General features: G+C 43.2%; 1 protein-coding gene across 7 annotated transcripts in view; it reads left to right on the plus strand.

Moving 5' to 3' along the window:
- ARHGEF3 (Rho guanine nucleotide exchange factor 3) overlaps positions 1-25,383 on the plus strand; it is a 349,765-nt gene that overhangs the window by 162,810 nt on the left and 161,572 nt on the right. The window lies entirely within an intron of this gene.

The following is a 25,383-nucleotide window of genomic DNA, read 5'->3' on the forward strand; positions in this document are numbered from 1 at the left end:
GATTTTGATTTTTTTTCAATAGTAGCCATTCTAATAGGTGTGAAGTGGTATCACCTTGTAGTTTTGATTTGAATTTCTCTGATTATTAGTGATGTTGAGCATCTTTTCGTGTGCATTATTGGCCATTTGTATGTCTTCTTTGCAGAAATGTCTGTTCAAGTCCTTTGCTCACTTTCGAATTGGGTTGCTTATTTTTTTTTGTTATTGAGTTTTAGGAGTTCTCTACATATTCTGAATATTAATCTCTTCTCAGATATATTATATGCAAATATATTATCCCATTCTTTGTGTTGTCTTTTTGTTTTGTTGACATTGTTTAGACATACTTTTTTTTTTTTTTTTTTTTTTTAAGTAGACAAGCTCTTGCTCTGCCTTGCTCGAGCCCAGGCTCGAGTGCAGTGGCACAGTCATAGCTCACTGCAGCCTTGAACTCCTGGGCTCAAGCAGTCTTCCCACCTCAGCCTCCTGAGTAGCTGGGACTACAGATATGCACCACCATACCCAGCTACTTTTTTAACTTTTTTGTCAAGACCAGGTATTGCAATGTTGCCCACGCTTGTCTTGAACTCCTGGCCTTAAGTGATCCTCCCACCTTGGCCTTCCAAAGTGCTAGGATTATAGACGCAGGCCACTGCATGCCCCCCAGATGTATATTTTTAATACTTTGATGTGACTGGGGTAATTTCAGCCTTTCCCCATGTCACTCACCTCACTATTTGTTCTCTTGACAAAGAATAATTTTTGAGTCTTTCAAGTATGAAAGTTGACAATATTCAAATGATTGATTACATGTCAGTGATAGTTAATGCAATGTTAATAACAATATAATATGATAATAACTTACATTTATTAGATGCTTATCTAAACACTTAGATTTGCTCATGGAAGTCTTAACAACACTGTAGGGATTAGCTGTTATCATTATTCTTATTTTGCAGATGGCAAAACTGAGATTTACAGAAGATAAATAATTTGTCTGGGTCACCTACATGGTTAAGTAGTGGATCAGGTTTCAAACCCATGAAGAATGGATTCAGAAATGATGTTTTTAGCTGTTAGGTGTTATGTGATTATTTAATGTGGGGTCCTTCCCAGATCTCCTATTATGTGCAACATCTGCAGTAACAGTTTGCTTTCCAATGATTTGGTAAGTTATCCCATTTTGGTGAATGTTTGCTGTGGTCGAGTTAGTGCCTAAGTAAGAGGCACCTATGACAAGTCACTACTTTCTCTGGACTCAGTTTCCCCACTTGTCAAATCAGAGATGTTTCCAAACTCATTTTAGCTCAGATATGAATCTAAAGTATGCAAATATCTTGCACAAAAAGTCAAAAATAGTTTTCACATCCGCCCTACTTCAAAGTCAAATGATTTAATGAATGATTTAATGAATGTGTTTAAGTACACATTTCCCAAGGATATCAACTAGAACTCAAAATGTAATTGGCTGACTAGCTACTTTATTCTGCTTATGAACATATATATATATAATTTTTTTTTTCTTTTAGAGACAGTCTTGCTCTGTCACCCAGGCTGGAGTGCAGTGGCGTGATCATAGCTCACTGCAGCCTTGACTTCCTGGGCTCAAGTGATCCTCCCCCATCGGCCTCTGGAGTAGCTCAGACCTTAGTGTGTAAGGGCTTAGCAACAACAGGACTCTGAAGCACCTGTGTCCTGAGTAAACATGGACATAGTTGGATTTTGTGGAGGGAAGGAAGCAGCATATTCGATGGCAGGTTGAGACTGCATTGTAAAGCCGCTATTCTAGCTGTATTTTTACAGCTTGCCCAGGACGCTATTCTAGCTGTGTTTTTGCAGCTTGCCCAGGACGCTATTCTAGCTGTGTTTTTGCAGCTTGCCCAGGACGCCAAGTAGGAGCCATGGAAGGGAAGCTGATTCAAACCAGATCCTAAAAAGGCTTCTCTTGACGGAACACTCAGACGTGTGACTCGGAGCGGGCAAGGTCAGAGTGGTGACCCCGGCTGTTCACTGGGACGCAAACAATGGGTGGCTTCAGGACCTAAATATAGACAAAGTGGATGTCACTTAGGGAAACTCATTCCTGATACTGGCCGGGGTGGGCAGTTCTCTTGGGAAGCAGCTCCTGTGTGCCAACCCTTGCTCTGCCAGCCCTCTTTTTCTGAATGTCTCTGTCCATATTCTAGCTTCCCTGCATTCTTTGGGCACCTGCCTCAGCTTGGCAGCTTTGAAATAACCCATGACAGATCCTTATTTCCCCATCTCTCCCTTCTAAGTCTTCCTTGCAGTGCTTACCATCTCTCTCCCTTTCCTCTCACAGACCCCACCCAGCCCCTGCCATAAACCCCAGGTGTCCTCTCCACCATATTCCTTGTGGAGGGACGAGAGCACTGGGCTAGGAGTCAGGAATCTGAGGATCAAGTTCTGGATTTTGCAGTTAACCCTGGGCAATGCTAAACTTCCCTAGTACCAGGTTCTCCAAGCAGAACCAGTGAAGACATAGCCATCAAGGACTGATATCCTGGAGGTTGCAGCCTGAAGTCAAATCCTCACTGTCACTTACTCTGTGACCTTGTGCAAGTTCCTTACCTCTCTGGGCCTCAGTTTCTTCACCTGCAGGATGAAGATGCTGATAGTACCTGCCTCATAGGGTATCAGGAATTTATAAGATAATATCTGTGAAGGGCTTCAAACAGCTTATTTTGTTAGTGCTCAAAAATGCTCACTATGATTATGATTGTGATTTTTAGGAAAAAGAGACTTGAAATAGATCAGTGTTTCCCAAATTTCACTCACATTTTTCATATCCGCATACCACCGGTACTATTATTTTTCAGTTACTGTATTTCTTTAAATTATCTCTTTTTCGTTTCTGTTTTGGCATTTTAGGTTTGGGTTTTTTGGTTTGTTTTTGTTTATTTTTTAGACTTAGGCACATCCTAAGCAGTAATAGCCCTGAAATCACAGGTTGGAAATGTGTTTCCTAAAACATATTATAATAAATATGTACAGGTCTATTGCATATGGTCTGAGATGATATTATATCACCAGTGGGGTCCACTTTCCATGCTTTGGGGACCGCAGAACCAGTGGCTCTGAGCATCTGAGGTCCAGTTTGCTGCTTCTAGTGATTTTGACTGTACTTATCCCATCTTTCCATCAATCAGGCACTGCCTGAGAACCATCCTTGTGCTGGATTCTGCGCCAGGTGCCAAGGTGGCCAAAATATGGGTCTTTGTAGTCCCTGCTATCTTCTTTGAATGGGACATTACCAGCCCAGAGAAAATGGGGGAGAGAGGGACACACACCAAGTGACCTAATTTCTGAAACTCCATCTTAAAAGTAAGAAAAGCCAGGGCCACTCTCCCTGCCTGAAACCTCTGGAGTTGGGTAAAGGAGACCGTCTCAGTCAGCTTTTGCTGAGTAAGAGCTACCCCGAAACTCAGTGGCAAACAATAACAAACACTTATTCTTGTGCTTATAAGTGTGCAGGTTGGCTGGGGTGGTCTGTCCTACACGGGTTCATTCTGGACAGTGCTACTCACGTATATATTCTTCTCCTGTGGAGCAAGCAGAAACACATGATGTCTCTTAAGATGTAGGCTCAGAGTTGGTACACTGTCTCTTTCACCTCACAGGATCAAGCCATGGAGGTCAGGGAAAGGCATAAATATTTGCTGAAGAATAAATTGATCTACCACCAAGATCATCACCATTTACTTACTGAACCCACATTTACTGAGTGTGTATTGTGTGAAGCACTCTGCATGTTGCTGGGAGTGGGGGGTGTTAAACGTAGTAACAGTAAGTGATGAAGGTGATGAGAACGCCTATCCCAAGGCCTGACATGTATTAGGTCCTAAATGAATATGTGATGAATGATGATCTACTGGTACCTCTTGAGTGCTGACTAGTGATGAGTATTTCACAGGGATTATTTCATCTTATCTTCCCAGCCCTCTTGGGCAGATACAGCAAGCTCGGGTCAGACAAGTGCAAGGCTGTTAAATGCTTGTGGTCTTCTGATATGAGAAAGGGAGAGTTGATGGAGGCATGGCAGCAGGGAGAGGCCACAAGCCATGAGACCATCCCTGATGCTGGGGAGAGAAGCAGGCTCTGCACCAGCCAAGCACAGGTTCAAGTCCCTTATGTGTATATTTCCATGCACACTTTGTGGACTGTTTTGGGCACAAACTCTTCAAGCACCCACACATACTAAGAATTTAACATGGTACTTGGCCTCTCATAGTTTCACTACATCACTAGCCCTCTGCCTTCCTGAGTTCACGTGTATCTTTGAGTGTTCTCTTTAGAACATAGTTGTGAAAATGTCTGTACGGCCCCCTGGCTCCTGGTGAAGAACTCTGCTCTAATTTTTTACTCCATCCATTCTCCCTTCTCCTTCTTTCTGTCTCTTAAGAAATTACTCCAGAAGCGAAGCGGTGTTTTTCTGTATTGTATGCCAGTGTCAGGTCCAGGGTCTGACTCGTATTAGCTGCCCAATGAGTGTTTTCTAACTGAGTGAGAGAATAAAGATGATAGTGTTGATGATACCTTGTTTGCATGTGCATAGCGTCAGGGAATTTTTGAACTGAATGAGATAGAACATTCATGTGCATTTGTCATTATGATAGAATGATTTCTATTCCTTTGGGTATATACCCAGTAATGGGATTGCTGGGTCAAATGATATTTCTGTTTTAAGGTCTTTCAGAAATCACCACACATAGCATCCAACCCCTTTATTTTCTGGATTATAAAACTGAGACTGGATTATAAACCTTAACCAAAGGCATACAGCTAATAATAATGTTATTATTATTATAATTAACATTTCCCCCCAAGCAGATACAATTAGATCTCATTCCCTCAGTACCTTTTCAGAATACAGAGTCCATTCTGATGTATCAGTTTTATGGATCACGTTGCAAAACTGAGTTGTCTTGGCCCTCGTATCTGAAGCCAAAGACATGGATAAGAGAAACATTCCACATCTCAACTGCAGAACCATTATGGTGTGAGCCCCTTAGGGCAAAGTGCTTGTCACCTCACCTCTTTCTCTGGATCTCCCCTTTCCACTCTGTCCTTCAGTTCTTGCCCAGAGCTGTGTATACGGATGCGGAGATGGGGACATTTGTGCTGAGGCTGGTCAAGCTGTGGGTGGAAGGTGGATTACGGACAGAGCAAGGGAGGAATTTGTTCCTGCAGAGTCCTGGAAATCTTATTGGAGCTGTTCTTCTATTCTTAGTTTTGAAGGCACTTTGTTCTCTGGTGCATTGTTTTAACAGCCACCAGGAAATCAGTCCCCGCTCGGGGTCACTGGTTTCTGCCTGTGGCCGCCCAGGTGGGAAGTGTACTGGTTTGTTGCAGGGTTGATCCTTTGTCATCAGGATCATTGTAGCCCTTTCTCCTTTTGTTGCCCAGCCTGTCTACATGGGGCAGGGAAGGGTAAGGAGGCTCTTTTTCTTTATAGCAATGATAACTGTACTTCTTTTGTTCTTTTAAGTTCAGGGGTACATGTGCAGGTTTGTTTTATAGGTAAACTTGTGTCATGGGGGTTTGTTGTATCGATTATTTCATCACTAAGGATTAAGCCCAGTACCCATTAGTTATTTTTCCCGATCCTCCCTGTCCTCCCACCCTCCACCCTCTGATAGGCCCCAGTGTGTGTTGTTCCCCTCTGTGTGTCCATGTGTTCTCATCATTTAGCTCCCACTTATAGGTGAGAACACACAGTATTTGGTTTTCTGTTCCTGCATTAGTTTGCTAAGCATAATGGCCTCCAGCTTCATCCATGTTCCTGCAAAACACATGATCTCATTCTTTTTGTGGCTGCATAGTATTCCATGGTGTATATGTACAACTTTTTCTTTATTTAGTCTACCGTTGATGGGCATCTAGGTTGATTCCATGTCTTTGCTATTGTGAATAGTGCTGCAACGAACATACATGTGCATGTGTCATTATGATAGAATGATTTATATCCCTTTGGGTATATACCCAGTAATGGGATTGCTGGGTGGAATGATATTTCTGTTTTTAGGTCTTTATTATTATTTAGGTCTTTCAGGAATAGCCACACTGATTTCCATAATGGTTGAACTAGTTTACCCTCCCACCAACAGTGTATAAGCAAATAACTGCATTTATTTCTATGTAAAAAGAAAGATGCTAAAATCCGGGCCTCCACAGCGTTGTGCCCTCTGGAGCAGTGTTGTCCAATAGAAGTAGAATGTTGGCCAGGCGCCGTGGCTCACGCCTGTAATCTCAGCACTTTATGAGACTAAGGTGGGTGGATCACCTGAGGTCAGGAGATCGAGACCAGCCTAGCTAACATGGTGAAACCCTGTCTCTACTGAAAATACAAAATTAGCTGGGCGTGGTGATGCAGGCCTGTAATCCCAACTATTCAGGAGGCTGAGGCAGGAGAATCGCTTGAACCCAGGAGGCAGAGGTTGCAGTGAGCCGGGATCGTGCCATTGCACTCCAGCCTGGGCAACAAAAGCGAAACTCCATCTCAAAAAAAAAAAAAAAGTAGAATGTGAGCCACAATCGTGATTTTTAAGTTTCTTAGTAGCCACATTAAAATAAGTAAAAAGAAGCAGACGACATTAATTTTAACAATACATTTTAACTCAGTATATTTCTTTCTTTTTTTTTTTTTTTTTTTTTTTTTTTGAAGCAGAGTCTTGCTCTGTCGTCCAGGCTAGAGTACAGTATTGCGATTTCGGCTCACTGCAACCTCTGCCTCCCAGGTTCAAGTGATTCTCCTACCTCAGCCTCCCTAGTAGCTGGGATTACAGGGGCCTACCACCATGCCCAGCTAATTTTTGTATTTTTAGTAGAAACGAGGTTTCACCATGTTTGCCAGGCTGGTCTCAAACTCCTGACCTCAGGTGATCCACTCGCCTCGGCCTCCCGAAGTGCTAGGATTATAGGCGTGAACCACCGCACCTGGCCCAAATACTAGCATTTCAACCTGCAGTAGCTATAAAAATTGTTAAGAAGATGTTTTACATTCTCTTTTTCATACCAACTCTTCAGTATCCAGTGAGTATTGTATACTTAGAGCACATCTCAATTCAGACTAGCCACATTTCAATGTCAGTGACCACATGTGGCTCACGGTAGCCATCAGACACTGCAGATCCACAGAGCACCAGTAAGTGCTTCTTGTGACGACAGAAATGTTTTCTATCTGCTCCGTCTCATATGGAGGCCACTAGCCTCAGGTGGCTATTGAGCACTTGAAATGTGACTAGTGCAGCTGAGGAGCTGCATTTTTAATTTTATTAATTTTGATTAATTAAAATGTGAATTTAAACAGTCACATGTACCTAGTAGCTCACATATTGGACTGGGCGTGGTGGCTCACACCTGTAATCCCAGCACTTTGAGAGGCCAAGGTGGGCAGATCACGAGATCAGGAGTTTGAGACCAGCCTGCCCAACATGATGAAACCCCATCTCTACTAAAAATACAAAAATTAGCCAGGCGTGGTGGCAGGCGCCTGTAATCCCAGCTACTCGGGAGGCTGAGGCAGAAGAAATGCTTGAACCCAGGAGGCTGAGGTTGCAGTGAGCCGAGATCATGCCACTTCACTCTAGCCTGGCAATAGGGCGAGACTCTGTCTCCAAAAAAAAAAAGTGAATTTAAACAGTCACATGTATCTAGTGGCTCCCATATTGGACAGCACAACTCTAGAGATTTGATCTTATTAGAAAAATATCAGTTTAAACTTGACCAGGGTATCATTTCTCACCTACCACGTTGGCAGAAATTAGAAAGTTGGATAATGCTGTTTGAGGAGGGGAACAACCTTTTATACATGGCCAGTAGGAGTATAAATTAGAGCAGGCTTTATGGAGGCCAATTGGCAATGTTTAGCAAACTTACAAATACACATTCCCTTGACCCCAACAGTTCTGTTTCTGGATATTAATGCTACAGAGTCTCTTATGCGTGTAGGCTGGTTTATGTAGAAGGATATTTGCTGCAGCAGAAGATTGGAAACTACATACATACTCAGTCAATGGGGACTTAAATAAATACGTTATTGCACATTTTAAAAATGTAATTTGCAACTACTGAAAAAAATTGATTATTTCATAGCGTGGAAGGCTTTCCCAAATATAGTGTTAAGCAAGTGTAGAGCAGTACCTATAGTGTGTTAGCATTGGGTAAAATAGATGATTTGCTTATTTATGTCTAGAGCTGGTCTGGAAGAATGCAGAAGGAAGCGATGGCTGGGATGTGAGAGAGGTCGACATCATCATATGGTGCCTATACCCTTTTGGAATTTAATCCTGTGCATTTGTATATTACCTATTCAAAAAATGAATACCTAAAAAATAAAAAGAGAAAACTCTAAGGGAAGGGTGAATCAGAGAAGGCTTCCTAGAGAAAATGACCTTTGGACTAGATTGTAAAAGATGCATAGGAGTCCTTCAGGCAGGAGGAAGGCTGAGGCTCAAAGGCGTGAATGAGTGGGATGGGTTCAGTCATCCATATGTACCCAGCAGTGGCAGAGTATTCGGTGTATTAAAGAGCATAGTAATGGAGTTTCGACATGCATGACTAGCCAGATGGGAGAGGTTTTGTGAGTAGAGTTTGGACTTAACTCTGAACCAGAGGAGCCAGAGATGGTTTGAAGGAAATGGGAAGTAACATGCTTGTATTGGTATGAATGACAGCTTTGGTGGAGTGGTGAGTGGCCTGAAAGAGTGGTTCTCAAAGTGTGATCTGAGAAGCCCTAGGAGTCCCCAAGGCCTAGAGGGTACTGACGACATAAATACAAAACAGATGTTCTTTGTATGTGTCGACCAAAATAACAAATCATAGCAGCTTGATTGCAGGAGCAGATGTATGAATCCAGCTGTCTTCTGTGCAAATGACTACTCCAAACATTAGAGTAGTCAAAACATAGAACGATGTTACTCCTTTCATGTTTTTTTGAAAATATAGTTAATTTTTATTAAAATATGGTAATTAGATTAACAAGTAATATGTTTATTTTTAAAAGAATAAATGTTTTTAAAATGTCTCAGTTTTGGCTGGGCCTGGTGTCTCATGCCTGTAATCTCAGCACTTTGGGAGGCCAATGTGGGAAGATTGCTTGAGCCCAGGAGTTTGAGACCATCCTGTCAACATAGTGAGACTCCATCTCTACAAATAATTTTTTAAAAGGCTGGGTGCAGTGGCTTATGCCTGTAATCCCAACACTTTGGGGGCCAAAGTGGGAGGATTGCCTGAGCCCAGGAGTTTGAGACCAACCTGGGCCACCTGGCAAATCTCTACCAAAGAAAATACAAAAGTTAGCTGTGCGTGGTGGCACGTGCCTGTAGTCCCAGCTACTTGGGAGGCTGAGGTGGGAGGATAGCTTAAGCTGGGGAAGCAGAGGTTGCAGTGAGCTGAGATTGCAACACTGCACCCAGGCCTGGGTAACAGAGCTAGACCCTGTCTCAAAAAATACGTACATACATACATACGTATATATAGGCATGGTAGCATGTACCTGCTTCCAGCTACTTGGGAGGCTGAGGCAGGAGGATTGCCTGAGCCAAGGAGGTTGAGGCTGCAGTGAGCCGTGATCATGCCTCTGCACTCTAGCCTGGGTGAGTGAGACCTTGTCTCAAAAAAATTCTCAGTTTTATTTTCTAATACTGTGTATATTGATAGGTACAACCAACATAAACAAAAGCTCATTGGGACCCTCACTAATTTTTGAAAGTATAAAAGCATCTTGAGATTAAAAAAAAAATCAGGTACCACTGGCCTAGAAGCAGGCAGGCCCTGTGTGTTTTTAATTCTGGTTGGATTGAAATAAACTACCGGGAAACAAATGGAGCTATCCAAACAAGGGTCAGGCAGGAGGTGAGCTAGCAGGGCTGCAGCTGATGTACACTTTACATATCCAAGTGCATAGTAGGGTATGGGTGGTGTCTGTTAAAGAAGGAGCTTAGTTGATGGATTGGTTTTGACTGATGAGAATGTTGGTGCATGTCCTATATTTCATTTTCCCACTAGTGGATGCTTCTGTTATTTCCAGTCCTTTGCTGTTATAAACATCCTGGACATGTCTGCAAGTGCCCTTGGGCAAGACATACTCTAGAGTATCTCCCTTAAAGTGGAACACTGAGCAGTAAGACATTCACATTTTCAGCATGCCTGGAAGCTGTCAAGTTGCTATCCAATCTGTGACTCTCCCTCCAGCCTTGTATGAGAGCCCTGATGTCTCCAAACCTTCATATTATCAGACTTTTCAATTTTGCCAATCCCAGAGCGTGAAATGGCATCTTGCTTTAATCCCTCTCCCACCCTGACCCCTACCTCCATTCTGTATCTTGGAGCATAACTCTGAATTGTAGGCAATTCAGCAGAAGTCTTTGTCACCAGGAAACTTGGGGTTCTCTCTCTCTCTCTCTGTGTGTGTGTGTGTGTGTGTGTGTGTGTATGTTTAGAGAGGGGACATACAGAAGCAAATTCTGTATTCTGCTTCCCTGGGTGAGGAAGGAGGAAAAAACTGGGACACTGTTCTTTACTTTAGACAGAAATTGCCCAGTCAACTGTTACTTTGCTTGTGGCGTTTGCTGTCATTTGGGGCTATTTGGGTCCTCAGTGAAGGAGGAGAAATCAGGCCTCTCTCTGCTGCCTGACTTGGGTTGGTGTTTGGGGTAAGGCCCAGTCTGAGGCATTAAGCTGAGACCTAAGGCTTTGGGCACACAAGTGTAGTGTGAGAGTATAAGTCTCCTTCTCTGATCTGCTCACATGTCCTCACCTGGGTCAGGCCTTCTTGCAGGCCTGAAACCAGGGCCAGGTTTACCGGCCTGCAACCTGGGCAGGCACAGGGTCTTCATTCAGAAGGGCCATGTGCCCAGTTCAGTGCTCTACTATAGTCACCTGAAAACTCAGTACTTTTTGGACAAAGGGCCCCACATTTTTATTTTGTGTCAGGTCCTGCAAATTATATAGCTAGTCCTGCCTGAAATATCTTTGTGTCTCTCAGACTAAAAAGGATGTAGGGAGAGGGGTACAGTTCTGTGGGTGGCCCTGTTCTCTCTGCTCTGTGCAGGGCCTGCCTCCCCCTGTGAGCTGCAAAGCTCTTTGGAATGAAACACTCATTTTCTCATTTCATGCATTTCTTTTCTTTTTTAAAAACCTATCTATCTCCATCCATCTATCCACACAGGCACGCACACACACGAGATCCTCATTACTCATGATTTCATATTTGTAAGTTTGCTTACTCTCTAAAATCTATTTCTAACGCCAGAATTAATACTCGTGGCACTTGTGCAGTCATTCACAGACTCATGCAGAGCAGCAAAATATTTGAGTCCCCTTAGCACGTTGCCAGCAGAAGATGAACAAGGTGATACACTGCCTTCTTGTTCTAGCTCCCATACTGTAAACAAGTATCCTCTTTCTGGTCTGTTTAGTGCCATGTTGTTCACATTGTATTTTTTGTTGGTGATTTCAGTGTGTAAGAAGGTTCTCAAGTATAATGCTGAAATGCTGTCTAGTATTTCTAAGCACAAGAGGGCTATGATGTGCCTTTTGGAGAAAATACACGTTAGATAAGCTTCTTTCAGGCTTGAGTTCTGGTGTCATTGGCCATGAGTTCAATGCTAATGAATCAACAATATGTATTAAATAAGATGTCATTAAGCAGAAATACACATAAAACAGGGTTATGTATTGACAAAAATATTGCAGCCATGCCTAGGCAACATAGCCAGACCTCATCTCTACTAGAAATAAAAATAAAAAAATTAGTGGGGTATGGTGGTGTGTACCTATAGTCCCAGCTACTCAGGAGGCTGAGGAGGAAGGATCACTTGAGCCCAGGAGACTGAGGCTACAGTGAGCAGTGACTGTGCCACTGCACTCCAGCCTGGACAACAGAGTGAGACCCTGTCTCAAAAAAAAAAAAAAATTACAACTAGAGGCTCACAGAAACTTAGCCCTATATTCCCCCTTGGAGCAATGGTTTAGTATTCATTAACTCAGTGTTCACAATGACTTAATAGAACGTACTACTATGAATAATGAGAGTCAACTATATATATATATACAGTATGTATGTATGTCTTTGCCACTCTCTTGTTTACTCTCCATTTTGCCCTTTCTTCTAATCTCTTGCATTTTTGATTCACACTCATTTGTCAGTGGTCCTTCTGACATTAGCCTTGGACCCTTAAGGGCACCAATGAAAGGGCCTTTATTCATTTATCCATGTATTTAATACACATTTGTGGATCACCTTCTTTTGCCGTGCACTGGTCTATGCTGGAACCTGAACACAGACCTTATGTTTCAAAAACATTGCTTATGCATAGGGATATTATAATTGGTGATTTTGAGACAAATTGAGAGTCTCATACTTATTTCTGGAAAGTGTTTCCCAATCTCTGCCATTCTCATTACCCACTTTCCTCCCCCACCCAAAAACCTCTTTGGCCACATAATGTCATAAATGCATAAAATGTTAGAAGGAAACTTTAGAGGTCACATGGGCCAATTCCCTCAGTTTACAGATAATGAAACTGAGATCCAAAGTGGGAAAGTGAAATGCCTGGAGTCACAAAGCTAGTTCAAAGGCCTTAAAAAAGCAGGTGACAACCCAGGTAATAATAGTTCCCAGTTGCTCTATTTTATTACTTATGTATCAGGTAAGAAAAAGATAACATCAATTGTGATCTGGTAACTTCCAATTAAAAGCATAAAACAGATTTCTGTAAATTGTCTACATTGTAATAAAGCTGGAGAAAATGTATAAATGGAAGTAGAAAAATATCTAGGTTTAACCATTGTTGTTGTTGTTTTGAGACAGGATCTTGCTCTGTCGCCCAGGCTGGAGTGCAGTGGTGTGATCATGGCTCACTGCAGCCTTGACTTCCTTGGCTCAGTCGATCCTCCTGCCTCAGCCTGCAGAGTAGCTGGGACTACAGTGCGCACCACCATGCCTGGCTAATTTATATATAGAGATTGGGTTCTGCCATGTTGCCCAGGCTGATCTTAAACTCTGGCTGGTTTCAAGGAATCCTCCCGCCTTGGCCTCCCAAAGTGCTGGGATTATGGGTGTGAGCCACCACACCCAGCCAACCGTATTTTTTTGTTTTGTTCTGTTTTTACAAAAATATTTCTTATCTGCAATCAAGGTATCTAGATGTTTCCAGTATAGAGGGTATTTAGATTTCTCACTTGGGTGATTTTCATGATCCAAATACCTGTTGTTATAACACATCCAAAAGTGGGCATCACTTGGTCCTAACAATATGTAACATACATTTGCAAGCCAGGACTGTGACAACAAAGGGAGTTGGGAGGTGGGGCCTCTGCCACAAAGCCAGCCAGGAAACAGATCCATCAGCCTTCACTTCCCGTTCACTCCCCAAACCTAGCCTCCACTCTCTCCCCTCCCAAAAAGGGGAAGGAAGAAGGTTAGGTAAAGATAACGTACCCATCCTCAAACAAAGGATGGCGAACCCTTTTGGGTCGCCCGAGCACTCCCATTTCCTGTGGCTAAAGTTAGACCTATTAGATATGAATTTCATTTTTAATCCATGACTGGGCAGACAGAAGGTTACAGTGCCAGGAGTGGTTCACATCTTCTCCAAAAAGGATGGGAAAAAGGAGGCGTCCCTTTTCAGTCATCTCAGGGCACAGGGGAACAGAGAGTTGCTTTTTCTGTACTTGTCCCAGCAAAATGCATGGGACAGTTAGTTTGTGTGACAATTAAGAGAGGGAGCTTCCACAAAGTGTTTCCTAAGTCCCACTCATTTGTGAATCACCTTTGACCATATCCCTTAACACTGAAAAAGGCTTCATAATTTTCTGTAAAACAATGTATTTTTTCTTTCATATTTACATTTAATGGAAAGTTTATGTTACTATGGTAAACAGAAAACCAGTATGCTTGCCATAAATAGATAAGTATCAAAATAAAATATGCACAAACTAATGTAAATAAATTCTAGCTAGGTGCTATTGTCTGAGCCTCTTTGTACGTAGAAGAGAAAGATTGGGCATGGTAAACGTTGGGGGAGTATTCAAGGTGAAGTATCCTCAATTTGAGCATTTCTCTTTGAGGGATTTAGGATGGACAATGAATTGACAAAGTAATAACTTTCTTGTTATGTGATCTGATGCTGGGTAAAGAACATAAGCTGAGTCTCCCAGTGCCCCACCCATATGGCCGAGGCCACTTCAGATGCCATCTGCAGGGCCTCCTGTCCACACCTTTGACTTTCTATGTCCTTCTACCTGGCAGGGTTTCTAGCCAGGGAAGCTAACATCCTGAGGAGCCCCTCTCCACCAATGAGGGGAGGAGTTGGTGGATTGAAACTCCCGCATCCTCACCCCTCAGTGGAGAATTATGCAGTGTGTTTTTTTGTTGTTATTTTTTGTTTTTGAGACGGAGTCTCGTTCTGTCGCCAGGCTGGAGTACAGTGGTGCAATCTCGGATTACTGCAACCTCCGCCTCCTGGGTTCATGCCATTCTCCTGCCTCAGCCTCCCGAATAGCTGGGACTACAGGCGTGCGCCACCACACCCAGCTAATTTTTGTATTTTTAGTAGAGACGGGGTTTCATCATGTTAGCCAGGATGGTCTTGATCTCTTGACCTCGTGATCTGCCCGCCTCGGCGCCCCAAAGTGCTGGGATTGCAGGCATGAGCCACCGCGCCTGGCCATGAAGTGTGTTTTATATGCTCTCTCTGGGGGTCCCCAATGAGTTGAATGCCGGCTGCCACGGCTGTAACCTGATGGCTCCATACTCTTTATTGGCTTCCCTCCTTTTCCCTGTCTCATTTTCCCACTCCCCACCAGTTCTTCCAGGGATCACCCCATAGGAAAACAGCTGATACTTACATCTTTGCCCCAGGATCTGCTTTAGGGGAACTCCAAACTAACAGCAGATAAACATAAAAGAAAGAAGACTTATTAAAGAAAGAAGACTGGCCAGGCGCTGTGGCTCATGCCTGTAATCTCAGCACTTTAGGAGGCCGAGGCGAGTGGATCACCTGAGGTCAGGAGTTCAAGACCAGCCTGGCCAACATGGTGAAACCCCCCCTCCACTAAAAATACAAAAATCAGCCAGTGTGGTGGCACATGCCTGTAATCCCAGCTACTCAGAAGGCTGAGGCAGACTAATTGCTTGAACCTGGGCGGTGGAGGTTTCAGTGAGCTGAGATTATGCCGCTGCACTCCAGCCTGGGCAACAGAGCGGGACTCCATCTCATAAATAAATAAATAAGACATACCTAAAAATGTTTTTTAAAATAGATACAGGCCAGGTGCGGTGGCTCATGCCTATAATCCCAACACTTTGAGGCTGAGGCAGGAGGATTGCTTGAGCCCAGGAGTTCAAGACGAGCCTGGGCAACAAAATGAGACCCCGTCTCTACCAAAAATACAAAAATTAGCAGGGCGTGGTGGTGTGCACCTGTAGTCCCAGCTACTTGGGAGGCGAAGGTGGGAGAATCAGTTGGACCCAGAGGTCAAGGCTTCAGTGAGCTATGATGCCACCACTGCACTCCAGCATGAGCAACAGAACTGAGACCCTGTCTCAAAAATAAAAAATACATAAATAAATAAAAATAGGGCCAGGTGCAGTGGCTCACACCTGTAATCCTAGCACTTTGGGAGGTTGAGGTGGGCAGATCACGAGGTCAAGAGATCGAGACCATCCTGGCTAACACGGTGAAAACCCATCTCTACTAAAAATACCAAAATTAGCTGGGCATGGTGGTGCATGCCTGTAGTCCCAGCTACTTGGGAGGCTGAGGCAGGAGAATGGCTTGAACCCAGGAGGTGAAGGTTGCAGTGAGCCGAGATCGCACCACTGCACTCCAGCCTGGTGACAGAGCAAGACTCCATCTCAAAAAAAAAAAAAAAAAAGATACATATAGATAGATTGGAAATGAAAGCATCAGAATGAGTTCATGGTTATACATATATACATGCATGTTTTTTCTCTGTATCTACTGAGAGGGCCTAGAAGCAGTGGCCCCCCCGTAGCAAAAACATAACTAGTGCCCAGATCTTGGCTTCTAAATACTCCTCCACTAAAGGGAACCAGAGTTCCTTGGAGAAAAGGCTGATTCCAGGACTGGGGCAGGGAGAATATAGGAAGATCTTGGAACATCTGTTTGTATCAAAAAGTAATGAAGTGCCCTAAGAATGATGGGCATGTGAACAAGCTGGACACAGGCACCAGGTTGTAGGGCTCTCCCTAGACAAGTCTGGGACAATCTGAGCATCAAAATGAAAAATGATAGTAATGGATCATAACCCACTAAATAAAATTGGAATCTATCAGCCGACATGGATGTAAATAATAAATAAATGGTGGAGAATGGAAAGCTCTTCCCTCCAGTAGAAGAATCACTTATAAACATTGAAGGGATGATAGAGTTGAAAAATCGTCAGTGGACACTAAAACTAGTGTGTTAACATTTCATGAGGAAGAAGACACTTCCATATTTTCAATTTGCTGGTTACTTAAAAACAGAAAAATAGTAATTTTCCAGTAGAGAAATTTAGAAGATGCCACCTCACTAAATAGTCTAAGCCAATGTCACCAATGTTGGGTCAAACTAGTGCCACGTGTCTTCTGAGGTGATGTGCTGAGAAAGACTCTACATTGTCACTTCTGACATATTCCTGTGAAAAATACACCACATGAAAAAAAATCCTCTTATTACTCTAGACATTTTTAGAATGTGCAACCTGAATCTAATCATGAAAAAACATCCAGTAAACCCTCAGGTAGGGAAATTATACAACATAACTGGCCTGTCCTCTTCAAAATCATTAAAATCAAGAAACACAAAGAAAGCCTGGGGAACTGTTCCAGATTCAAGGAGACTCAAGAACACGTGACAGTAAATGCAGTCAATGCAGGGCCTTCAGTTGGATTCTGGAGCAGGAAAACCAATAGCTATGAAATATTTTATTGGGATAGTTGGCACCTTTTAAAAAAAAGCGGTGAATGAGTTGATATATTTTGTCAATGTTAAGTTTCCTGCTTTTGATAATAATTATCCTGTGTAAGAGGATGCCCTTGTTCTTAGGACATATACACTGAAGTATTGAGGGTCTAAAGGGACATAATGTCTGCAACTCATTCTCAAATAATTAGGAAGAAAAATATTTTATATTCATACATATAGGAAGAGAGAGAGAGGGAGCAAATGAGGTCAGCTGTAGGCGGCCATGACACTGAGTAAAGGATTTTCAGGAGTATCTTATTCTGGACTTGCAAACCTTTCTATAAGTTTGAAACTATATTAAAATAAACTTGCCAAAAATAAAATACATTCTCAAATAAACTGCACACTCTGCCCTCCCCAAGAAGAAGGCCTGTGTTCCTTTGTTCCTCTTCAGGGAATCTAATATCCTCTCACCACACAACTCCAGGGGGCATCAGGCCATTCGTGCTGCTGCCAGCTCTGCAGGATCTGCCAGCCCCCTGTGCCTGCAGGCCCTCATGCTGAGGCACAATTCCTGAGGCCCAAGAAGATAATTTCAGAATTATTTAATCAAAAATAGCTCTCTTCCAAACAAAACTGGAAACTCTCCCAAGAGGCTGGGTGTTTATCCTTAAAGATGCCCCTGTCTCTCAGTAGGAAAGAAACAACTGTAAGGAAAGTAACTGCGTAATAATGAATACTCTTTCCCTCAGAACAATGGACCTGAATGGCCGGGCGCGGTGGCTCATGCCTGTAATCCCAGCACTTTGGGAGGCCGAGGCGGGCAGATCACAAGGTCAGGAGATCGAGACCATCCTGGGTAACACAGTGAAACCCCATCTGTACTAAAAATACAAAAAATTAGCCGGGCGTGATGGCGGGCTCCTGTAGTCCCACCTGCTCGGGAGGCTGAGCCAGGAGAATGACATGAACCCAGGAGGCGGAGCTTGCAGTGAGCCAAGATAGCGCCACTGCACTCCAACCTGGGCAACAGAACAAGACTCCATCTCAAAAAAAAAAAAGAACAATGGACCTGAATATGCCAACACAGCCTCTGTCTGTATGTCCGCATTGGAGGCAACTGGAGCCTCGGGAGCAGCCATGGACCATTTCTATGACAAAGGCCCCTCTCTCTGCCCAGCTAGAGCTCATTCAGCCCAGGGGAGGCCACCAGTCTTTCAGAGTAGTCATGACTAACTCGGGAATAATGCTCTTGGCGATAGTCCGTAGAGAATCTGTCAGAACAATAACGTGAAAGCCAGTTCCTATTTCTGATGCAGCGCCTGGAAAGAAGTCAGCTGCGATTAGAGGGACATTTTCTTCCTGCAGCTGTCTTTGAAAGTGGAGGAGGGGTTCACCACAACCCCAAATTACAGGGAGGGAGGGAGGGAGGTAGAGGGCCCCTAAACACCAGGGATATGCAGGTATTCAGGGCACGCCTTCTTTAGTGACACTGTCATGTTCTGTCAAGTTCTGAGTAAAAAGCAAAAGTTGTGGTGAGCCACAAATGGGCTGCAGGGATGGGGGAAAGTACTTTGGGCTAAATTTTCTAATCCGGAGTATTTGCTTCAAAGTTCATCCCAATCACTTTCATCCTGAAGTCTGAAATGGAGACCTGGCTTTTGCAGAATCAAAGCATGTTTATCCAGCATTTAATCCATTTCCCAGGAAATCAGTGTTTTACCAAGAATGGAATTCTTTTTTAGAACTTTCCTGGACGTTTCTAAGGCCTAACCCAGCACACAGAGAATGTTCAAGTACTGCTATGTGTGAACAAATGAACCCATTTGCCCATAAAATAGCAAATCCATAGAATTTATTTTTTTTTTAATTTTTTATAATTAAAAAAAAGAGAAAGAGATAGGATCTTGCCTATCTCTTTAGGCTGGTCTCAAACTCCTGGGTTCAAGCAGCCCTCCCTGCTTGGCCTCTCAAAGTGCTGAGATTACAGGCTTGAGCCACAACACCTGGCCTAAACTTTCTTTTCAGGAGAACTAAAATGCCAAGAAATACTGTATATAAAATATCATTTTTTATTCTGGGGCCCACAATATTTCTGAATTTTGACAGTAGAAACACAGGAACAGTAGGATACTCAGATAAATTAATTTCACTATTTAGTTTCATTCATTCAACAATATTTTATTAAGCATCTACCATGTGTCAGACACTGTGCAAATGCTGTAGATACATTGGTTAACAAAAGAGATGCAGTGTCTGTTCTCAGGAAGAACACAGTTGAGTGGACCCAGGTGATTCCAATGTACAAGACTGAGCTCATACCTCAGAGTTGTCCCACCAAACTGTCAGAAGCTGGATTATTTATCTGCCAGCCCCAGTCCCTCACAGATTGAAAGCTGATCCCAGTGGCATTAATTCTCCGGCATTTCTGGCCTGTGGAAAGCTGATTTGTGTGCTTTCCACACAGTGTGCGGGGAAATAGTGATTGCCCAGGGGTTGTCAGCTGGCTGTATCTGCTACACGAGTGATCGGTTCTGATACTCCTAGAGCAGACTTAGTCAAGTCATTTAAACTCTTTAAGTCTCAGTTTCCTTATATGTAATAACTTCTTTTACAGCTGTAAGGATTGGTTATAATACATGTAAAGCACCCAGCAAGGCAGTGGATTTTTTTTTTTTTTTTTTGAGACAGAGTCTTGCTCTTGCTCTGTCACCCAGGCTGGAGTGCAGTGGTGCGATCTCAGCTCACTGCAACCCCTGCCTCCCAGGCTCAAGTGAGTCTCCTGCCTCAGCCTCCAGAGTAGCTGGGACTACAGGGGCACGCCACCATGCCTGGCTAATTTTTGTATTTTTAGTAGAGACGGGGTTTCACCAAGTTGGCCAGGCTGGTCTTGAACTCCTGACCTCAGGTGATCCGCCCGTCTCAGACTCCCAAAGTGCTGAGATTACAGGCATGAGCCACTGTGCCCTGCTGGCAGTGGATTCTTAATAGACAGTTGTTATAAATCCCAGCAAAGGGGCTGGGCATGGTGGCTCATGCCTGTAATCCCAGCACTTGGGCAGGCCAAGGCAGGAGGATCACTTGAGCCCAGGAGTTCAAGACTATCCTAGGCAACAAAAACAGATCCCATCTCTACAAAACAGTAAAATAATTAGCTGGACATAGTGGCACATGTCTGTAATCCTAGCTACTTGGGAGGCTAAGGTGGGAGGATCCCTTGAGCTCAGGAGTTCGAGGCTGCAGTGAGCTGTGATCATGTCATTGCACTTCAGCCTGGGTGGCAGAGTGAGACCCTATCTCTAAAAATATAAAATAAAATAAAAAATCCCAGCAAAGGGAAGGGACTACCTTAAGCAGCCAGAATATACAATAAAGAAATGGAATTTTGGCAGCTGAAGTTGTGAGTTCTTATATGGTAGACAACACCAAATGGTTGTACAAGGGAACCTTTTGTTTACTTAAAGGAATGTCCTTTAGAGGATAGCTTGACAAGAGCAGCCCATTTCTCTACCATTTTTCGTCTCTGCTTTGTGCGGCAAATTGCCCCAAGGAGTAGATGTACTAGACACCAATGATTGAAAGGGAGCTTTGCACCCTGCTCTCCCTAGGGTTAAAGGCCTGCCCGTTGGCATTTGGGGAACTGCTCATGAACTCATGGGGTGTTGTGGCTGTTAAGACATTACCAGAACTAGGAGCAATTCTAGGTAGGAGAAAGCGGGAACACAAGCCAAGTGAGCGAAAAACTGACAACTCTCTTTGTAAATTCAGGTTCCCAGTATTGTTGTGGATGATGAGCACTTTGAATTTGAATTATGCAGTTGGACAATCTAAGCTGATTATTTACATAGAGTAATTTTCTAGAAATTAAACAATGATTTGGACACTCCCTAAACTGCATATATATAGATAATATTTTTTGTTGATAATGGCTTCAAATCATTCCATCAGTGAAGAATTTTAATAAGTAGGATTTTGTTATAGTGTTTAAAAAATAAGTGAATAAACATATAAAGGTGGGCCAAGGAAGCACCATAGCATATTATGAACCAAGGATTGCAGTGAATCCAATTCGGTGTACCTGAGAACCAGTAGAAAATAATAATTACAGTAATTTAGAAGGCCTAGTAAAAGTGCTCTGGTTAATGCAATTTTGTGCTTTGTGTCACATCCACTGTTGAAAATCCTTGTGAATATGGACTCCTTCTCTCACCTTAGATCGATGCCTGTATTTTTTTTTCTGGGACAATTTTTCTGGAAAATATATTTGGCAGCCCTCTGTCCTGGATGGATGAGTTTTATGTCTTTTCTCCTGCTCCCCTGGCCTTGAGTGTTTTGGAGGGAAAAGCAGTTTGTAAATGTTTGTTGAATGACAGAGTGAATCCTGCTGCTTGTGAGCCATCAGGGTTGGTGGTGGCACTGTCAGGCTGGCTAGGTCTCCTCCCTCCTCCCACTTGTTTGGTTGGACATGTCTTCCCTCCCGCGGGAGAAGAGGATCTTTCCTTGGCTAAGACTGTCTCATCTGTACCTCCAAACAAGTTAAGGGCCAGGTGTTCCATGGCTAAGATCATAATAGGGGCTTTTCCTAGTTTGCCAACATCAAATTAATGAGTAGACTTTTAGACATTTTAAGTATTTTCCCCATGATTTTCCCCCCAGTGCCTGTACTTACTTGCTGTTACTGCTGCTGTTGCTACTGTTACCATTAACAGTTAATATTTGAGTAGTTGCTGAGGGCCACGCATTGTGCTAAGCTCTTTACTCACATTGATCTATTTAACTTTCACAGCAACCTTAGGAGGGAGGTACTATTCGTATCCCCATTTTATATGAGGAAACTAAGGTGCAGAGAAGTAAAATGATGCACTTAAGTTTCCGCAACAAATAAATGGCTTAACTAAGATGTAAACTCACAAACACTGACTTTAGAGTCTACCTAACATCTTCAACCTATGGTTAGTGGTATCTGAGCACATAATTGCATATTTGTTAGAATTTAGTTCCCCGTAGCTCTGAAAACATCATGATTTCCCATTTCTCCACCCTGTGAGCACATTGAAGAGAGCCTAGAAGAAAGGACTGGGGTTCCTGGATGCTAGAAAAAGGAGGATGTTTTAAAAATAAGGAAAAGGAAAAAAAAAAAAAAGCAGTGTACTAAAAATGGAGTAGGGGCCAGGCACGGTGGCTCACACCTGTAATCCCAGTGCTTTGGGAGGTGGAGGGGAGAGGATTGCTTGAGCTCAGAAGTTTGAGACCAGCCTGCAAAACATAGGGAGATCTCATCTCTATTTTTTTTTTTTTACTTTTTAAAAATGGAGTTGGTGCTCCTTCTCTCAATTCTCTCATTCACTTCTGGAGCTTCAGACTGGAGAAAAACAAAATGTGGATCCTCTCCCTGCTAAAACGTGAATTTAGCGAGTCAAGTTCCAGCTAAGGGCAAGTACAAGAACACAAAATCCTTTTGCTAATCTTTCCCCAAAGAAAGAGCAGATGAAAGGCAAGGCATCAAAGCCTCTGAAACCACCAAAGCTGTTTGCCAGCAAAGAGATAAATCAAAAAGCTTCGAGATCTGGTTTGAATTTAATAATTACAAATGACTAATCAGGGACTATTTGCTGCCAAGTCAGGAGCTGCACTCTCTCAATCAGTACGTTTTTGCTGCTCTGGTCACCTGGTTATTAAATAGAAAAGCCCAGTGATTAAATAACAGGGTTGTTCTGACACTAGTCAATTCAATCTTGGCCATTTAAAATTAAGTCAGGCTTGCAGTAGCCCTTGTCTCTGTGAAAGAAGTGGGAACGACACAGTGCAAATGTGACTGAAGGTATCCTGAGAGTGTTTGTGGATAGTCCTCTGGGACCTGGGTAGTTGGAGAGAATCAGGCAGCATACCAGGTCTCCTGCCCATCATTCTGCAGGATCCTGCCATCTCTAATACCCTCCCTGCCTGACTCTCAACATCAATAACAACAAAATAATTATGCCAGCAGTGACAGCAGTAGTAATAGTAATTACGGTAATAACCGCAGTAGCAATAATAATTACATTTTTCAAATCTCTTGCCATATGTCTGGCTCTGTTTGAAATATTTTATTTCTTTTAATACTTGAAATAACCCCATGATGGAGAAAACCAAAGCTTATAGAACTGCTTTATAGACACTGACGTATCCCATACACCTAGAACCTGCCTGGCACATAGTTAATGCTCAGTAAATATTTGTTGAGTGAATGAAGGAATAGAGAAGTAATTTGCCCAAGATCACACCAAGTAGCAAAGGTGGAACTGCATTTTGAACTGTCTCATTTATGCTCTTAGTTTCTTTGAGGTATGTAGGTAAATGCCTTGTGGGTCTTTTTATATTTTAAAACACATATGATTTTAAACAATTATTTATGTATTTATTTATTTATTGAGGAGTCTTGCTCTGTCACCCAGGCTGGAGTGCAGTGGTGCGATCTTGGCTCACTGCAGCCTCTGCCTCCTGGGTTCCAGCGATTCTCCTGCCTCAGCCTTCTGGATAGCTGGGATTACAGGCGCACGCCACCACGCTCAGCTAATTTTTGTATTTTTAGTAGAGATGAGGTTTCACCATGTTGGCCAGGCTGGTCTCAAACTCCTGACCTCAGGTGATCCACCCACCTCGGCCTCCCAAAGTGCTGGGATTACAGGCATGAGCCACTGCGCCCAGCCATGAAACAAATATTTAAATGTATTTTACGTTATTTGTATGTATTAATTTAAAGGAAACGCAGATTGTTTTTAAACAATGTACAAAGAGAAATAGCATCATATGCAGAGAGGTCAGTGGTTTGGCAGTCAGGGTGGCCTCCAGAAAATCCTCTCTCCAGCACTCACTCACTTTGTGACCTTGAGCAAGTTACTAAAGCCTTCCTGAGCTTCAGCGTTCCTCTCTGTTAAAATGAATACCACAAGGCTTACTTAAACTGGGCTGAGGAGAAGCTTAAATGGCACAATCCATTAAACTGAGAGCATAGTCCTCGGCTCATAGTAGGTGCCCAATTCCAGCGTCTGTTTCCCTCCACTTTTGTATTGGAAGGCACCTGGTGATTTTCTCAAAACCTCAAAGGAGGTCTGGAGAGGATGGAAGTTAAGCCAGGTAAGGACACGCTATTCAGGCTTGGACCACGGCCAGCTCTTCTGAAAATCTGTTGTCGGATGAGGATAGAATCAGTGCTTTTCACAGAGAATCTTCCCCAGGACAACCAAAAAGGCAGTTTGTTCATGAGTTATTTACCCATGAGATTCAGATGTCTGCCTTGTGGTATCAGAAGGTAGCCAACCCTAAAAAGAGATAGCCACAGAGTGTCCTGGAAACAATAATGTTTGTGAAAGTGGGTCGAAAGGTTCAGGTGAAGGTCAAGCTAGCAGGATCTCTCAAACAGAGGCAGTAAAGAGTCTCTGGCAGTGTTCACTTGATCCTTCCAGGAATACCCATATCTCCATGAGACCTCACATTGGAATATGCACAGGATTTTGCTCTATTGCAAATTAGCAAAGGGACCCCTTGGTCATTTTTGTTTTTTGTTTTTGTTTTTGTTTTTTTTGAGATGGAGTTTCGTTCTTATTGCCCAGGCTGGAGTGCAATGGTGCGATCTCGGCTCACCACAACCTCCGCCTCCCAGGTTCAAGCGATTCTCCTGCCTCAGCCTCCCAAGTAGCTGAGATTACAGGCGCATGCAACCATACCCGGCTAATTGTTATATTTTTAGTAGAGATGGGGTTTCACCATATTGGCCAGGCTGGTCTGGAACTCCTGACCGCAGGTGATCCACCTGCCTCGGCCTCCCAATGTGCTGGAATTACAGGCGTGAGCCACCATGCCTGGCCCCCTGGTCGCTTTTTTAAGAAGCATGGTAGGGTTTTTTCAGCACTTGAGCACTTCTAGAAAGTGGTCTATAGCAAATACATAACCTGCAGGGCTAAGGACTTAGAGACTACATGCGGGTCTATTGTGTCCACAAATTCTCCTCTGTAACTGCCTTTCTCCCTGCCCCCATATAGGCATGTGGCATTGAGGCAAAGGGGTCAGGTGCCCATTAAGTTCATTTAGGGTTTGGTTCAGCTGGATGTTTCCTTTCCATCTGAGGTATTATCAATCTTCGATTACTTGCTCTTAAAGCACAGAGACTGAGTCCCCAGACTGTCGCCCAGGGCAGTACATAGATAGATTTGTTGGACAGGGATGTGCCTCACCCTTGAACAGATCTGACATTCCTTTTCATAGGAGTGGAAATGGCCAATGTCCCACTTGGACCAATGTCTAAAGAACTGTAATTTCTTTTAACATGTCTTTGCATTTTAAGGAAAATAAATGCCCCCGCTGGTAAGAAAAAAAAAAAAAAAAGCTCTTATTTGAAAAACAAGAATCTTAGCTTGAATGGGCAGGTTTTTTCTCCAAGGAGATTTGAGGTTGAAGAATTTAAGCCTTCAATGACCTTCACTTTTGAGGT

The sequence above is a fragment of the Pongo pygmaeus genome, chromosome 2 (genome assembly GCF_028885625.2).
Source record: "Pongo pygmaeus isolate AG05252 chromosome 2, NHGRI_mPonPyg2-v2.0_pri, whole genome shotgun sequence".
NCBI classification, from domain to species: Eukaryota; Metazoa; Chordata; class Mammalia; order Primates; family Hominidae; genus Pongo; species Pongo pygmaeus.